Source organism: Geospiza fortis, unplaced genomic scaffold (genome assembly GCF_000277835.1).
Source record: "Geospiza fortis unplaced genomic scaffold, GeoFor_1.0 scaffold317, whole genome shotgun sequence".
Taxonomy (NCBI): domain Eukaryota; kingdom Metazoa; phylum Chordata; class Aves; order Passeriformes; family Thraupidae; genus Geospiza; species Geospiza fortis.
This window is the reverse complement of record NW_005054398.1, coordinates 1,494,287-1,501,605: the sequence shown is the minus strand read 5'-3', so window position 1 is coordinate 1,501,605 and position 7,319 is coordinate 1,494,287.

Sequence of the window (7,319 nt, the reverse complement as noted above, 5' to 3'; positions counted from 1 at the left end):
TGGTGCGTTCTGTTCTGATTTGGAAAAGTGCCAGTTTGCCACATTCAAGGGACAGATGTTTATTTAACCATGGACTTAAAAACAAGATATAAAAATTAAGTTGCATTTTTTATTTTCCAGAATATGAAAAAAAAACCCTCTAATTGTTCAATTGTATAGCTTGTAATATGTTAGTAAAACTTTGAGGAGTACTATCAAAGCTGTTAAGGTTCAATAGCCACACCTCTATGATACCTGTTCCATGAAAACCCTGGAACTCTGTTATTGCACCAAATTGGAAAAGTTAACATTTGGTTTATATTGCATTACAGTCAAATAGATCAACAATTCTTTTCTTTTCTGGCATGGGAGAACTCTGAGGAGAACACTGAACATGTAGGAAATAGAACAGATTTGAAACTATAGTTTACAATTTGTCACTATGTAAAAACAGATGGGACTGTAACAGTCTGATTCTGTTTTGTACATTTCAAAAAAGCAGAATTAAAAAACCCTTTACAATCCCTAACTTACTACCCTACCATTTTGCCTGAATAGAATCACAGAATCATTAAGGTTTGAAAAGAGCTCTGAGATAATTGAGTCCAATCCTTGACCAAATACCACCTTGTCAACTAAGCCAAAGCACAAAGTGCCATCTCCAGTCCTTTTCTGGACTCTTCCAGGGATAATAACACTGTCACCTCCCTGGGCAGCCCATTCCAATGTCTAATCACTGTTTCTGCGAAGAAATTCTTCCCAATGTCCAACCTAAACCTGCCCTGGAGCACTTGAGGCCATGTCCTCTCAGCCTGTCACTTGTTCCCTGGCAGAAGATCCTGATCCCCACCCTCCTTTCAGTAGTGATAGGTTCACCCCTGAGCCTCCTTTTCTCCAGGCTAAACACCCCCTGCTCCCTGACCTGTTCCTCATCAGACCTGTGCTCCAGACCTTTCCCAGCTCTGTTGTCCTGCTTTGGACTCACTCCAGCACTTCAATTCTCTCCTGAACTGAGGAGCCCACTGGATGTGCCCCCCAGTGTGGGGGCACCAGTTGTGGGTTTCTCTGGGTCTGGATTGAAGGCACTTGAGAGGGCAGTTCATGTTCAGACTCAAGTGTTTATTATTTCTTATCAGTAAAACAGTCTCACTGCTGTGAGTTCAGCACCTTTTCATTAGAAGGCACAAAAAGGCCAACAATCTCATTTTACAAGGTCTTTTAAGACTAAACTATCCAATTAAGAACTGACACCTATTTCTTTCCCCTTTTAACCCAATAACTGATCCCAAAGGGCTGCAATGAGGACTTTTCTGCCCAATTACAAAATGCCACCCAAACCCATGAAGAAGTGTAGGGGGATAGAATATAAAAAAATAAGGGTTATATAGAAAGTAATCTTACCCCCTAAAGAGTTGCAGCTGGGTTAATTAATAAAGATTAGGAGCAGGCCTGATTTTAACAGGCCACAGCTGTAGCCAATAAGAAGAGTGTTATGAAGGAGTGGATTGGTTGTTGGAGGGAACTGGAGTCAGTTGGCTGCTGTGAGGACAAGGAACAGTCAGTGCCTAGAGGAGCTGCCTACAAGAAACATCAAGGAGGTATGAAATTCATGTAATATGGAACATTTACAATGTAATGACAACAAAGAAGAAGCATGAAGAAGGAACCCAGGATGGCACCCTGTGTCCTCCATCTTGCTTCCATCCACAACATACTAAAAATCCCAAAACCTAAATTCCTCCCCAAGTCATACACCTACACTGCTCTCCATAATCTATTTCACACTTTTGTGGATTCCAGTCTATCTTGAAGTCTGGGAAACTTTCTCCATGAATGAGGGTCAAAGTCAATGCTCCCTGGGGCTCAGGGCACCCCAGGGCAGACAGAGAAATATTCCCAGTGCCCTGGGTTTGCACACCCCAGCACATGACCATGGTCACTGCCCTGCTCCTGCTGGACACACCATTGCTGGTGCAGCCCAGGTGCCATTGGCCTTTTTGGCTCCCTGAGCTCATGTTGAGCCACTGCCACCAGGCACTCCAGGTTCTTTTCTGCTGGGCAGCTTTCCAGCCCCTCTGCCCCAGCCTGTGGTGCTGCAGGGATTGTTGTGATCCAGGGACAGGACCCAGCACTTGGCCTTGGCATCCAGATCCAGCCTGTCCTGATCCCTCTGCAGAGCCCTTTTGTCCTCCAGCAGATCAACACTCCCATCCAACTTTGTGTCATCCATGAAATTCTTAAGGGTGCTCTCAATCCTGTCATCCAGATCGTCAGTAAAGACCTCAAAAAGGACTGGGCCCAATACTCATCCCTGGGAAACACCACTGGTGACTGGTCCCACGTTGGTGTGGCACCATTCAGCACCAAGCTCTGGGCCCAGACATTTTTAACCCAGCAGAGAGTGCACCTGTCCAAGGCATGGGCTGCAGCTTCTCCAGGAGGCTGCTGTGGGACAATGCCAAAGGCTTCCTGAAGTCCAGGCAGACTGCACAGCCTTTCCCTCACCCACCAGGCAGGTCACCTGCTCATAAAAGGAGATCAGTGCCATAGTTCAAGCTCATCCAATAAACAGGGGAGTCCTAATCAAGGCATGGCAGAATTCCCTTAGTCACTGGGGTGTAGGTAAAGGGCATCTGTTAAAGCCCTCTGTTCAAGAAAGGAACTAATAGGAATATCAATGTGTAATGATGACCTCTACTCATATGCACTAAGTTCAAAAATCTTTACATATACATTAAAAAAAACAGAAAACACTTGTTTACCAACACCTACATTTTAAAGAAAAAAACAGATTATATTGCTACTTCATTCCCACTCTCATTTTTAATTTCTCAAATGATAGGCATCATTACTTCTAGCTTTCAAAGATCCTTTTTCCCCCTTTAGTTCAAAGGTGAGACTGGTTAGGTAAAAAGACAGCTGTGTGAAAATCTGTTTTCAATGAAGTTCTTCTCAATACACACAAAATTGTAGAAAATTCTGCATCTTAATTGCTTAAGTACAAGGTTTTAACAACAACAGATGTTAAAACATGTTGGTAGAAATAAGATCCTGTTATTTTGGCACTAACTGGAATCAACAAGTCCAAGTCCTACCAACAATAATCTTATGAGGCAGTCCTGCCCTGAATGCCACCTAACCACAAGTCATTAACATGAGCTTTGCTCCTTAGCTTTTGAACTCTGCTACCCAATATAATAATACTTTTGATGCATATCTCTAACAACTCTGACTTTGGCAGGTGCCTCTGGAATTCATTACTGTAGATAACCATCATGCGACACTCCTTTAAAAAAAGTCACTTATTACCTGTTTGCAGTAAATAAGTCTTTCACTTATTTCACTAGAAGGTGGGTACTTCTGTGCTCACTCCACACTTTGTCTTCCTGCATCTGATAGGTTGAGCTGTCCTGCTTTCAGCTCTTAGTTTTAAGATCAATGCATTGGTTTAATGTACAAAGAACAGTATCTCCTTTACTATAGTGATCTAAATGTATGAAATTTTCATTTATAAATACTGCAGAACTTTATATAGAATAGGTTAAATGAAGTCATTATTGAGAAAAAAATTACACAAAGTATGTACAGTTCATTTCCAGAAGGAAAGAACAGTGTAAGATTCTTACCTGTAAAATCCATTAATTTCAATTTTGCTATTACAGTAGTGCTAAAAGTGGACTTTCTTCAGTTTCCACTGCTAATCTACACTATCTGCATATTTAAACCAAATTATTACATGCCACAGTTTACACCATTAGTTTACAATCAATTAAACAAATCCTGCAATATAGGCAAAGCCACAGACAGGCCACATTCTGGATCAAACATACCACTTGAAATGAATTTATTTTGAGTGCAGCTTTAAGATGGTTAGCAAAAAGAAACCTAAATGCTCTTAACAATAGTATTACAGAGATACCCACCCTCATTTTAGTATTCTAGACAACCACTATAATCATTAGTAGGGTGAACTTAGGTTTTTAAAATCAGTCATTACACACTTTGTCAGTGACCACAGGCAGGGTTCTGTAGTAAAAGCTCCCAAAAGCTGTCAGATAGCAAATCCTAAGGAGCTACCCAAATTCAGGTGCAGAAGACCACAAAAAGAGCAGAAAAAAGCAGTACCAGGGGCAGCAGGTGCTCATCACAGTGAGGGTTTGTAGGCTGTCCCAGCCCAGCAGGAACCCACCACAGCCTGTCCTGAGACTGACACAATGCAGGAGAGAACCCAACTGTCATTATGTTGTTTTAAAACATTTCCAGATCAGCTTTTGGAATTTTTCTGTTGTCATTCTAGCAAACAAAGTTTCCTTTTCTTTATTTTTTTTCCCTAAAATGAGATCAAAGTCCTTGCTTGCTGGGAGAAGGCTGGAAAGAGGAAGTTGTTCCCTTAGACCTGAATCTCTGTGTCTCAGTAGGCCAAACCACTGTTGTACAGACAGCATTTGTCTCCTTGCTAACTGACACTTGAACACTCAGTGCTGCACTTCTGTTTTCTTAAGAGTACACTTCATGGAAAGCTTAAATTGTAAGATTAAAGGTAATCCATTAGAATTTACTCATACAGCAGGTCACTGAACTTCAAGCTGTTACAAAAAGGAAATGAATCTACAAGCAAAACCAAAATAGAGAACCAGAGGAATGTGTCCAAAGCACATCCTGTTTTCAGATCATCCTGTGTGCCCTTCCTTCCATGGAAGCCAATTTCTAATGTGACTCTAAAGTCTTCCTCAGGCACCAAAGGCTCTTTGCAGGAAAGAGCTCTAAGGGAAAGCTAGAAGGAAGAGGTGAAGAAGGATGGCACTTGGCACTTCAGAAGATCTATTTTGTTGTAAGTGGTTCTTTATATGTGGTGAAGATATTTTATTTAACACAGAAGAACAGACCTCTACTGCAGATACTAAATCAAAAGCCTTAACCAATTATCCTTTTTCCATTCTGCTTGCACATAAATAACATGCATTTGAAAAGGACAGGTAGGGACAACTTAAAACACAAGAACTGACTCTGCGCTGGTAACTGGTTTATGCTGTTAGCTTCACAGCACAGCAAGCAGAGGAAAGTATGAGTCAGAGCCCTTCCTAGTAAATTCCCCATGATACAACAAGAAATACTTCCAAAATACCTCTATCTGTGTGTCATCACCACGTAAGGAAAAAATGCTAACACAGCATTACAGTGTTACAGGGCTGGGACAGTGAGAAGAGGAAAACCAATATAATGGTTTGGAGGTCTGCAACACATGGGACTATTCTGGCAGAATAATGTAAGAGTTTGGGGTGAAAAGTATTTTGAAAGTTGTTATAGCACTGGAGACACCAAGCCCAGCCCTGAGAATATTGTTGTCAGAGAGATATGCCTCTGTGAAATTACTTCCTCACTTGTGCTCATGGCAAACTTTTCAAATAAGTTTTGCTAAATGCATCAGTTCCCTCTCAGAAAGGCAGTGCCCTCACACGTTCCCATTGGACTTTTGGGACGACTTCATACCGAGTGATTTTTGTAAGGTCTGTTGTGCCACCAGCAGGATTTCTATTGAACTGCACTTTTAAATATTCCAAATATTCCAGGATAAATACATGTGATTTTACAGATGACATTTGTGATTACTGACTTGCAGAAAAAAATCATTCAGTCTGTTACCATAACAGCAACAACAACAAAAAAGGATAGAGTGATTTTTTTTTAAATTTCCAGTTTCTGCAATATTTTTATATCTCATAAGTTCCCTAAATTGATTTAAGCACATGAATGGTAACTAACAGAAAATCTGCCAAAAAAAAAAAAAAAAAGTGATTAAAAAAAAATTCCAGTATCTGCAATATTTTTATGTGTCATAAGTTCCCTAAATTGATTTAACCACATGAATGGTAACTAACAGAAATTCTTCTGCCTTTTTCTTTTTGACTGGGGTGGGAAACTGCAAAAGAATAAGCTCACAGGTACAACTTCATGCAATGTATCATTTACTATGAAACAACAAACATATGTTCAGTTCTGTGCTCCTCCGAACAAGAAAGACAGGCAGAGGGTCCTGTAGAGGCTCACAGAGATGGTGAGGGGTCTGGAGCATCCCTCTTATGAGGAAATACAGCAGGAGTGGGCCAGTTTAGGCTAGAGAAGAGAAGACTGAGAGGGGATCTAATGAATGCATATAAATATCTTCAAGGTGAGTGCCAAGAGGATTGTGCCAGAGTTTTTTCAGTGGTGCCCAGCGATGTGACGAGGAGCAATGGCCATAAACTAAACCACAAAAAGTTTCATCTCAGCACAAGGAAGAACTTATGTGTAGGAAGGCAGAGCACTGAACAGCTGCCCAGAGAGATTGTGGAGCCTCCCTCTCTGGAGACACTCCAAACCCACCTGGACACGTTCCTGTGTCACCTGCTCCAGGTGCCTTCCAACCCTAACAATTCCACGATTCTGTGCCATACGAGTGATGATTTAGTCAGCATCCAGCGTGAAGCCAGTGCAGTTTTGTGAAAAATGTGTATTTTATGATTGGCTTTTTGCAAATATTAAAATGAATATTATATGTGTTGTGTTAGAAAGTAATGCTGTATTAATTCTCTTAAGTAGTGTGTTAAATATAGTTTTAGGTTTCAAAAAATGTTAAAATAGAAATTATGCTATGTAGGATACTTTTTTTTGTAAAGAAAGGACTTGCAGCAAGATAGCAGTCACAGGACACCTAAATCTTTCAGAGAAAAAGAATTTATTGCCCCATTATCAGAAGAAATGAACTTCTTCCAGCCTCAAAGGCGCTGTCAGGATTCAGAGGAAGAAGTTGACACTGCCCAGACAGAATCCTGTGTTTGAATGGAATTTATGCATCATGAATGAGGTGTATGAATATGTAACAGGTTATTGTTTTTAAGGGTTAATCCTCTGTTATCGTGGGTCCTTTCTCGGGCTCGTGCTGCCCAGATAAAGGTACCCGGACGTCCGTAACTCTTTGTATCTATTGTCTCATATTATCCTAATTCAAATTGTCCAAATTAATATTACTCTAATTGTATTACTATTTAATAACCATTTTATTACTATTAAACGTTTAAAATTTTAAAAACAAGTGATTGGCGTTTTTCACGGATACGTTCCTGCGTCACCTGCCCCAGGTGCCTTCCAACCCTGACAATTCCACGATTCTGTGCCACACGAGTGATGATTTAGTCACCGCCCCGTGTGAAGCCGGCGCAGTTCTAGAGGGCATTTCCCCGCTAAGGGCCGGTGTCACGCCCGGCAGTGTTGGCGCACACGTGCGGCGCTGGCAGCGCTCGGTCCCGCCCCCGGCGCTCGGCACAGGCGCGGCGGCGGCGGGAGCGCTGAGGGGCGGCCCG